The sequence below is a fragment of the Tupaia chinensis genome, unplaced genomic scaffold (genome assembly GCF_000334495.1).
Source record: "Tupaia chinensis unplaced genomic scaffold, TupChi_1.0 Scaffold142219_1, whole genome shotgun sequence".
Taxonomy (NCBI): domain Eukaryota; kingdom Metazoa; phylum Chordata; class Mammalia; order Scandentia; family Tupaiidae; genus Tupaia; species Tupaia belangeri.
Genome location: NW_006202069.1, coordinates 1163660 through 1172935, shown reverse-complemented (window position 1 = coordinate 1172935; position 9276 = coordinate 1163660).

Here is a 9276-nt window from a genome sequence, read left to right as displayed (position 1 = left end):
GATAACCCCTAAAAAAAAAAAAAAAAAAAAAAAAAGAGATGTGTTGTGTACAAAATGCTCCCAAATTTGGGGGATTAATTTCACATTTCTCAGCTATCAACTTGATGTCTTATCCATAATTTGAATACATTCTTTGGAAACTCATATATTTTTAAAGAAACCTGATTTTTAAAATGCTTATGCTCCTCAAAAATATGCCTAACTTACAATAATAACAGCTTAAATTATTCAGGTGATTCAATTTCAATTCAATCCCATGTTGTAATGTTAGTACAGCTTGACACTATCATGTGAAATCAATAATAATATGTTGCTGATATAGCAATATGGTGTACTGTCTGAGAGAACATTGAAAGCTTTCCAAAAACACCCTGAGTACACATTTATTCCCTTTTTAAACATGTCACTACTCTGGTAGCTGGAAAGGGGCTCTTATGGCACACTAGACATTGGTTTTCAGTTTTTCACAGACTGTTTCTTCCCACATGTCCTTCAGTGCCTAAGTTCACAAAGTCAATCAGTTGATAATATCCTACTGTTTTCAGCATGTATGTTTGTGTATCTTATCAACTAGAATGTAAGCTAATGAAAATCAAAAGATTTATTTTTAGGGGGGGTCTATTTTTTCTCCCATAGCTTCTGATGTATTACTGATATTACATAAAGCTTTTACCTTTGTGTGAATGATTGGATTAATAGTCATAACCAGAGAGTATGCTTAGATATAGCATAATAAATCAGTAAAGACGGGCTTCACTCTGCCTCCAAAATGATCAGAGAAAAATATAATCAAAATGAGGTTTAAATATATAACTGAATGTCAAAGAAAGGAAAATCCAGAAAGAGAAGACAGAGCTAGAAAGAGAGATAATGAAGGAGGATAGAGAGCTCAAGGCTGGTGTGGAAAAAACCCTATCCTAAAAAGATCTGGGCATGGTGGCAATCCCAGGCAGATCATGACATAATGTGAGTCTCTAAGAAGGAAGAGAGTAAAATAAAGAAGCAAGAGAGAAAGAATGAGAAAGGAAGAAAGAAAAGAGAAAAAGAAAATGCTTTTATTTATCCAATCCCTTGTGAAGTTTTAGCCTTTAAATTGCATCCTTTATTTGTTATGACTATAAATAATGTGCTGAATTTTTTTTAAAAAGAGAGAGGGAGAGAAATAGAGAGAATGGGGTCAGAGACTCAACTGACCCTGTGATGACAACAGAAATGTCAGCATGCCTCTGAACAGGAATTATTTTGTGAGTTATATTTTGGTTAGGAGGTTTTCTCTGTCTGGCTCAGTCTCTACACATTGTGTCCTAGACATTCGCCTTCATTTATATGTGTATGAAGAGGTATTGGATGGGATTTTATACCTGTAATTGGTTATTGGGGTACCTATATTCAAAGGTAGCCTAATACTAAATCCTTTACACAATACGGAACCACATAATCCATGTGGGCAAAACATGATCATCTTTACGACTGTAGTCAGACACTTGAGGCCATCCACACACAAAATTTGCTTTATAATTAAGGCTGTTCTGATACTCCTTGAAAATCATTTGTTCTCTGAACAGACATTAACTGAGCAATTGTTACATAGTTGGCACAGGACTGGGAAATTGATTAAAGGTATACCCAGATTAAGTCTGGTTCTTGTCCTTATGTCATTTCCGTTAAAATCCTTTTTATAATTCCACCTGTGAGATGATGAGCTGCTTGAGAATTTAAATCTGGAGCTAACAGAGTTTGGCACATGGCTGCGGGCACAGGGAATTGAACTTTTTTTTTTCAAACTCATTTAGCAGACTAATAAAATACTGGCATTTCAAGTAAATTAGCTATTTTTCATTTCTCGTAAATGTCACATAGCTTACCCATCCCACCCAGATGAGAAGTGGGTGGTACAATTTGCTGCCCAAATAACTTAATAAATGAGTACTATTTAATTAATAGTCCTTCTAGGAAGTTAGAAACCAATTTTTGTATCATCTAGGAGAACAGAGACTTTATATGTAGTGATTTCATCATCATTCAGTTCTAAGCATTTTCAAAATATTCCAGCTATTTTATTATTCATATCTGGTATTACCATACTGCGATGGAAAAAATGATGCCCCTATTTGATGTAAATTACCTAGGTAGCTTGGTTTGTGCTCAGTGTGTGCCCATGTCCAGGCGTCTAGGACAAAATGTCATGTGTTCTATTTCTTTTCCCCACAGTATGTTAACTACAGACTAAATGGAAATAAGTTGAAAGAAGAAATAATTAAATGCAACAAGAATTAATGAATATAACTATAAACAATAGACATTTTACAAGCTCAATGCCTAATATTTAAAAGAATTTTAAAAACCCAGAAAACCCCTGAAAAGATTTTCCTAGTACAAAAGTACAAAATTAAGTAAAAACAAAAGGTAACAAACAAGTGAAAACAGATATAGATAAGATAGAAATATTACATATCATGAGTATACTATAAAAACTTATAAATAAATTCGAGCATCATACCAAAAGGTAGACTTTTATAAATGTAAAAACCAAATATAAGAAACAATAAAAATATGAACAATTTAATAATTTACATAAATTTAATCTGTAGTCAAAAATACCTCACCAACTTGCTCCATACCTCTCTTCAAAAACAAGTACAAGATCCAAGGATTTTTAAAGCTGTTTTTACAAATTTTCAAGAAATACACAGTTTTAATCTAAAACAAACTCTTTCAGATAACTAAAAAAGAAGAAAAAGTCTCTGTTCTAGTTAATAAGCCCAAAATAACTTTGACACTGATGTTTGATAGTTACAGCACAATGAAGAAAAAATATAGGCTTATTTCATTAATTAGAATATATATGAAAATCCTCAATAATTTAATCTAACACATAAAATATACGATGCATCATAATAAATTAATGTCTAACCAAGCATTGTGAAGACAATTTAATATTAGGAAACCAATTACTATAATTCAAAATTCAATACATATTTATTATAAAGCCATTAGAAAACTTGGAATATAAGAAATGGTCAGTAATTTATGATATGTGTCCCCTACAACGTATGAGAAATATTATATTTAGTGTTATTACTTTAAAAGCTGTCACTTCTAAGTCAGCATTGAGTCAAAAATACCTTTTAGAATTGCTACAATTTATTAGAGTACTGGACTTCTTAATTCATGTAATAAGACATGAAAAATAAATAATTAGTGTACAGGGATTATAAAGCACATAAAAATTCTAGTAATTTATGGATGACTTGATTTTATACATAAGAAAACAAAAGAATACGTACAAACAAATTATTGCAGTTTATGAAAAAATTAATTACATCTGTTGTATGTAATTTAGGTCATCGTATAATTAATATTATTTCCATACACCTCAACTACCAATTAGAAACTGTCATTTAAATAAAGAAATGGCACTAGAAATTAATTGTGAAAGGATGACCTGGAAAGAAAATTATGTTGAAATTTAAAATCAACATGGGACCAGCAGTTAACATAATGGCTATGTTGCTGGACTCCCATGTAGTTGACCATGGTTCACGTCCCGGACCCGGTAGCTTAAACTCACGCCAGGCGCTTGTGCATGCATACTCAAGATCCTGAGAGGAGAATGGAGGAGAAGGGATTGCAGCGTGGCCATCCACCCAGGGGGTAATTTCTCACTCTCTGTCTCTCTATCTCTGTCTTTCCAGTGAGCGCACGCACCCTATAGCAAACACCTCTCAAAAAAAAAAAAAAAAGGAAAAAAAATGTAAAATCAACATAGAAGCACAAGTGTAAATTTGCAAATAGCATAATAACCTCTGAACCCTAGATAGAATTGAAAATTTTAAAAACACTTTTTTCCTTCTTTTTTGTTTTTGTTTTTGTTTGTTTATATTTTAGCTATAAGGCACATATGCTTGCTAGAGAGACAGAGAAAGAGAGAGAGAGAGAGAGAGAAAGATTACCCACAGAGGGGTAATCTCCTCCATTCTTTTCTCAGGTTTTGGACATGAATATACATGCATCTGGTATGTTTTCCAATCCACCAGGTCCAGGACTTGAATCATACAGTCAGCCATGTGGGATCTAGCAACCTGTTCCACATCATTGGCTGGCCCCCCAAAATACATTTATACACATTGAGAAGAAATTATAAAACTCTAATTTTATAATTTCTGTGCAGGTTAGCATTTGTAAATAAGACATAAAAAGGACAAGTCAGGAAGAAAAGACTAGACCAGATGGTGGCAGAGCAGTAAAACATGACACCAACTGAGGCTGAATCACATGCAGATTCTCAGCTCATGTCCAGAGGCCGCCCTCAGTCCCCCAGGTTTGTGTGTACCCTGGGTCTGGGTCGGCTGGGGCCTGGGGTGAATCATACTGTTGAGACCTTATTGAGATGCTATTTCTCTGTCTTTTCTTCCTCCTCTATTTCCTTCTGTCTCTCTTGCTCATGGAAGAAATAAGGTTAAGAAAAGAAGAAAAACTGATAATTTGACATCAAAATAGAAATTTTCTTTAAGACAAAAGATATAACAAACTAAGCTCAATTATAAGTGCTGACTTTGAAGAAAAGATTTTTGAATGTATATAATTAAATAACTCTTATTCATAATATAAAAAATTCATCAGAAGTAATTTTTAAGTTAAATAAGCTAATAAAAATATAGTTAAAGACTATGAAGGTCATTCCAAGGAGCAAAAATATGGAAGGCTAATAACCCATGAAATATGCAGTGCTTTGTTAATATTCAGAGAACTGCAGAATTAAGAACTGAGATAATATCATACCTATAGAAGTGGCAGAAGTTATAAAGTATCACAATGGGAAGTTTCGGGAGGATATGAGAAGAAAATGGACACTCAAATACAAATTGGTAGAGCCAACATGAGGAGCAAATTTGTCAATACCTAGTAAAAATGAATATATGTATTCCCTAATATCCAGCAATTCCAGTCTTTGGTACATTTTGTAAAAAGAAAATGAAAGAAAATAACCTATATTAGAATAGTTATGGGATAAATACTGCCTCTTCTCAAAAATTCACATGCAGAGACCTAACCCTTGTAGCATCAAACTGTGACTGTATTTGGAGATAGGGCCTTTCAAGAGGTGATTGAGTTAAAATGAAGCTCTTAGAATAGGCCACAGCATAGCATGGCTAGTGTAATTACAGGAAGGGAAAACTTGGGTCCAGCTGCAGTGGCACAGGCAGTAGAGTGGCACTGTGTGATACTAGAGTCATATGGGGGGTCATTTTTGGGGCCAAGCTGCACAGAGGAGAACTTGCAGACACACCTGTGTTTCTGTTCAGCTGGATGGCTGTAGGGGGGAAGGATCATGGTGTGACAAGACCCTGTCAGAGTCCCTGTCTTTCTCTTTCTGTTTCTCAAGGAATAAATAAATAAGCTTTTTTTTTTAAGATGAAAGAAAAGGAAATTTGGACTTAGAGTGAGAAAAAATACCATGTGAGAATACAGTGAGGAGGTCATCTGCAAGTCAAGGAGAGACGCCCCAGGAGAAAGCAAACCTTGTTCTACTTTTCCAGCCTGCAAAACTGTGAGAAAATAAATTTCTGTAGCTTAAGCCACCTACTAGTATTTTGTTATGTCAGACAGAGCAAACTAATACAACATATATCACATCTGCACATAGACATATATTCAAGGATTTTTGCAATATTTTAAAAAATGCAAACAACCTAGTCATTCATCAAGAGATGAATAGAGGGAAAAGTGAAATAATTCTGAGTCAGTGATGGATATTGGTTAAGAACCCAGTCTTCAGAGTCCAGTAAAACTCCTAACTCTGTCACTTACTAGCTGTATAAATTCGGTTAAAGTTATTTGTTTTTCCTTGTGCTTCAGATTCCTCATATTTATAATGAACATAATAGTTCCTTTCTCATAGTATGGATTTGAGAATTAGATGAGTTACATGTAAAGCACTGAACATAGTGCCTGATACATTTTAAGTCTAATGCGAATGTCAATTGGGTGAGCAAAATTTTGTTCCCATAAATAAAATAAATAATTAGTTGTAGAAAAATCAAAAGGAGTATAATAGAAATAATTCATTTCTGCAATGCTTTATTTTATTAAGAAAAGTTCTGACTCAAATGAGGCCAAATGTTTACATATGGGCAATAGTTCTTGGGGTGTTCATACCATTACTCTCTGTCCTTGTCTGCATGTTTGAATGCATTATAACTTGTAAAAAGAAAATACAATATGTCCATATAAAGATTTATAATTTTTTAAGAGGTTTTTGCCTCAGGGTGAGTATGCTCACTGGAGAGAGACAGTGAGAAGGAAAATAGGAAATCTCCCTCCAGGGAGGATAGCCATGCCACAATCTGTTCTCCTCCATTTTCCTCCCAGAATCTTGGGCACTCACGCACACATGCTTGGCTTGATTTTCTCGCCACTGGGTCAAGGACTCAAACCGCCATGTGGGAGTCCAGTGACATAACTGCTATGCTATCTGCTGGTCCCAAGATTCAGTATTTCTAAGAGGTAATAACTTCAGGGAAGTATTAAACGGTAAAACAACTAGAATTATCAAATGCACAATTTTCAATGTGGAGTTCAGCTCATTTCTTCGTCTCTAAGATTTATTGAAGCCATTTGAAGCATTCAAACTGTCTAGAGAAGGTTTAGAAAAAAAGACCAGAGGCCAGTCAGTGGCATGGTGATTAGGGCAGCTGGATACCACAGGGCTGACGGCATGGTTTGAGTTCTAAGCCCAGTTGCTTGAAAAGCATGCTAATGCATGTGTGTGAATGCCCAAAATCCCAAAAGGAAGGAGAGAGGATTACAGACTGACCAACCCCAATGGGTGTTTCTCTCTCTCTCTCTTTCTCCACAATGAGTACATGCATACTCTAGCAAATAAAAAGTCAGAAACAAAAAAAGGAAGAAAAGAAAAATATCTAGACAAAGCATTATGTATAGGTGAGAAGCTGACACGGAATTCAAAGGGATAAGCCCAGCAATTTACTCTCTGTAAGTGAAAAAGGAAAGGAAAATACTCACGTTAGCTCCATCAAGGGCCATGAAATGGGAAAGAACAATTTAACTATCTCTGTTTCTTTAAAAAGTTGATGAGGATTGGGAAAACATCAAAATCCAAATGGGTATATGTGATGGGGGAAAATATAGTTTGCTGTCCTTTGTTTGTGACATTAGGAGAAAGAAAGTAGTTGGATGTATTTGTTTCATTTTCTAATTAAATTGGGGATTTTTTTCCACTTCAGGACCTTTTTACATCACCTATTTTTAAAATAGCCTGTGTTATTTTGAGTATCACTGCCAAGATATTCTTTTTATTTCCGAGATGCATGGCCTCATTTTTGTAATCACTCTGAAGACTGGGCAGTTTATCACCATTATTAAATATTTTATGTTATATTTTTTACACTTGTATGAACCTTTGAAGCTAATAGCTTAACTAGTGCCCGCCGATAGAACATTACAGAAAGAAAGGTAATGAATTTATGAAGGAACATGCACATTCTACTTCAGCAATTGGGGAAAATCAGGAAGAGGAATGGTGAAAACAAATGAATCAAATTATGGTCACATTGAAGTAACTATTTGCGCCAAGCTCTTTTTTGTCGGAAAGGCCTCAGGGCCAAGTGAATTTCATTTTTTAAGATTCAGTTATGTTAACCATAAAATAATTTTTAGAGTTCTCAAGATTAGAACAGAGGTAGAAGGCAGACAATTTACATTTTAGCACTGATGACTTAGAGATACGATTAGTGAATCATTGTTCTGGAATGTCTGAAGGCATAGGATGACATCAGTGATTGATGTTTGACAACTCACACATTTTTCCAAAAGTAGAGGAGAAAAAAATCTGGTTAATCATTCCCTTTGCTCTGGTCTCAGTTCCTAGCAGATACGAAGACCTTCTTTCTTGTTTTTTGTTTAATTTTATTATTAAATTTGTTATGGGACATGTGCACTCACCAGAGAAAGAAAGAAAGTGAGAAAGCGAGTCTGCAGATCTGGGACTCAAACTGCGGTTGGACATGTAGGAGTCTAGGACCTTAACCACCACGCCACCTGCCTGCCCAAAGACCCTCTTTTTGGTGATGACTATGAATTTGGATTTCTTTGTTTTAAGTAAATGATTCTGCTCTCCTGAGTTTTTCAATTTAAAGTCAAAGAAGAACAGAAATAATTTTCAGTAACCTTCCTCTCCCCTGAAATAGAAATATAATACATCTATATTTACCACTGAACATATATTTTAATTTTTATAAAGAGAAATTCATGCTGAATTTCTGAGCAAAATTTAAGTGAGTGACACTGATGTTTTTGCTCACTGTTCCTTCCAACTGGGATGTCTTTTCCTACTATGTTCAAATGTTCAAATTCTGTACCATGCTGAAGAATAGCCTTCTTGAGTAGACAGTCTCTGATCCCTCCCAGTCTGCCCTTCTCTGGCATCCCTGTTTCCTCCTCTCTCATAGCATAATAGAAATAATAAGAAAAACAAGTAGGTTGAATTCTGGCATCAAGGCCCAGTTGGAGATGCTCTCTCACTCTTTCTCTCATGGAACAAATGAATAAATTTAAAAAGTTCAGAAGTAGACCATTAATTTAATTTTAATAAGTGTCATAATAACTAGAGAGTAGATATATTATACTTAAATGTAATTTTTAAGATGTTTTGCTTTGACATAGAAAAAAGATGCTTTATGTTAAGGTTCTAGATACTCAAATACATATTAAGAGCTACCTAAGAAACTCGAATTCTTTAAGTTATATAAAGTAAAACATACAAAAAGGTTAGGTATCAGCGCCAGTATCATTTATTATTGTGACCAACAGGGGCATAGTAGTTAAGGCACTGGACTCACATAGTTGACTACACTTTAAGTCCCATATCTGACAGTTCGAAATTTACGCCAGATTCATGTGCACATGTGCCCAAGATCCTGAGAGGAGAATGGAGGAGAAACAATTGTGGTGTGTCCATCCCCCCAGGGGGGTGATTTCTTGCTTTCTGTCTCTCCCTGTCTTGCCAGGAAACATATGCTCCCTATAGCAAAAATTTCTCTTAAAAAACAATAATAATGATAATATCTTTGATTATATCATCATTATTAAATATTAAGAAAGCATGCTAAAGCAGAATGTATGGATGTTATAGAAAACCACCACTTTTATTCTCTAGGACTGAATTAAAGAAAGTTTCTCATTTGATGTCTGCAAATTTTTTGCCTAATTTTTACCTTTGAAGATAAAAACAAGTCTTTACTTTAAGCTAGAAAA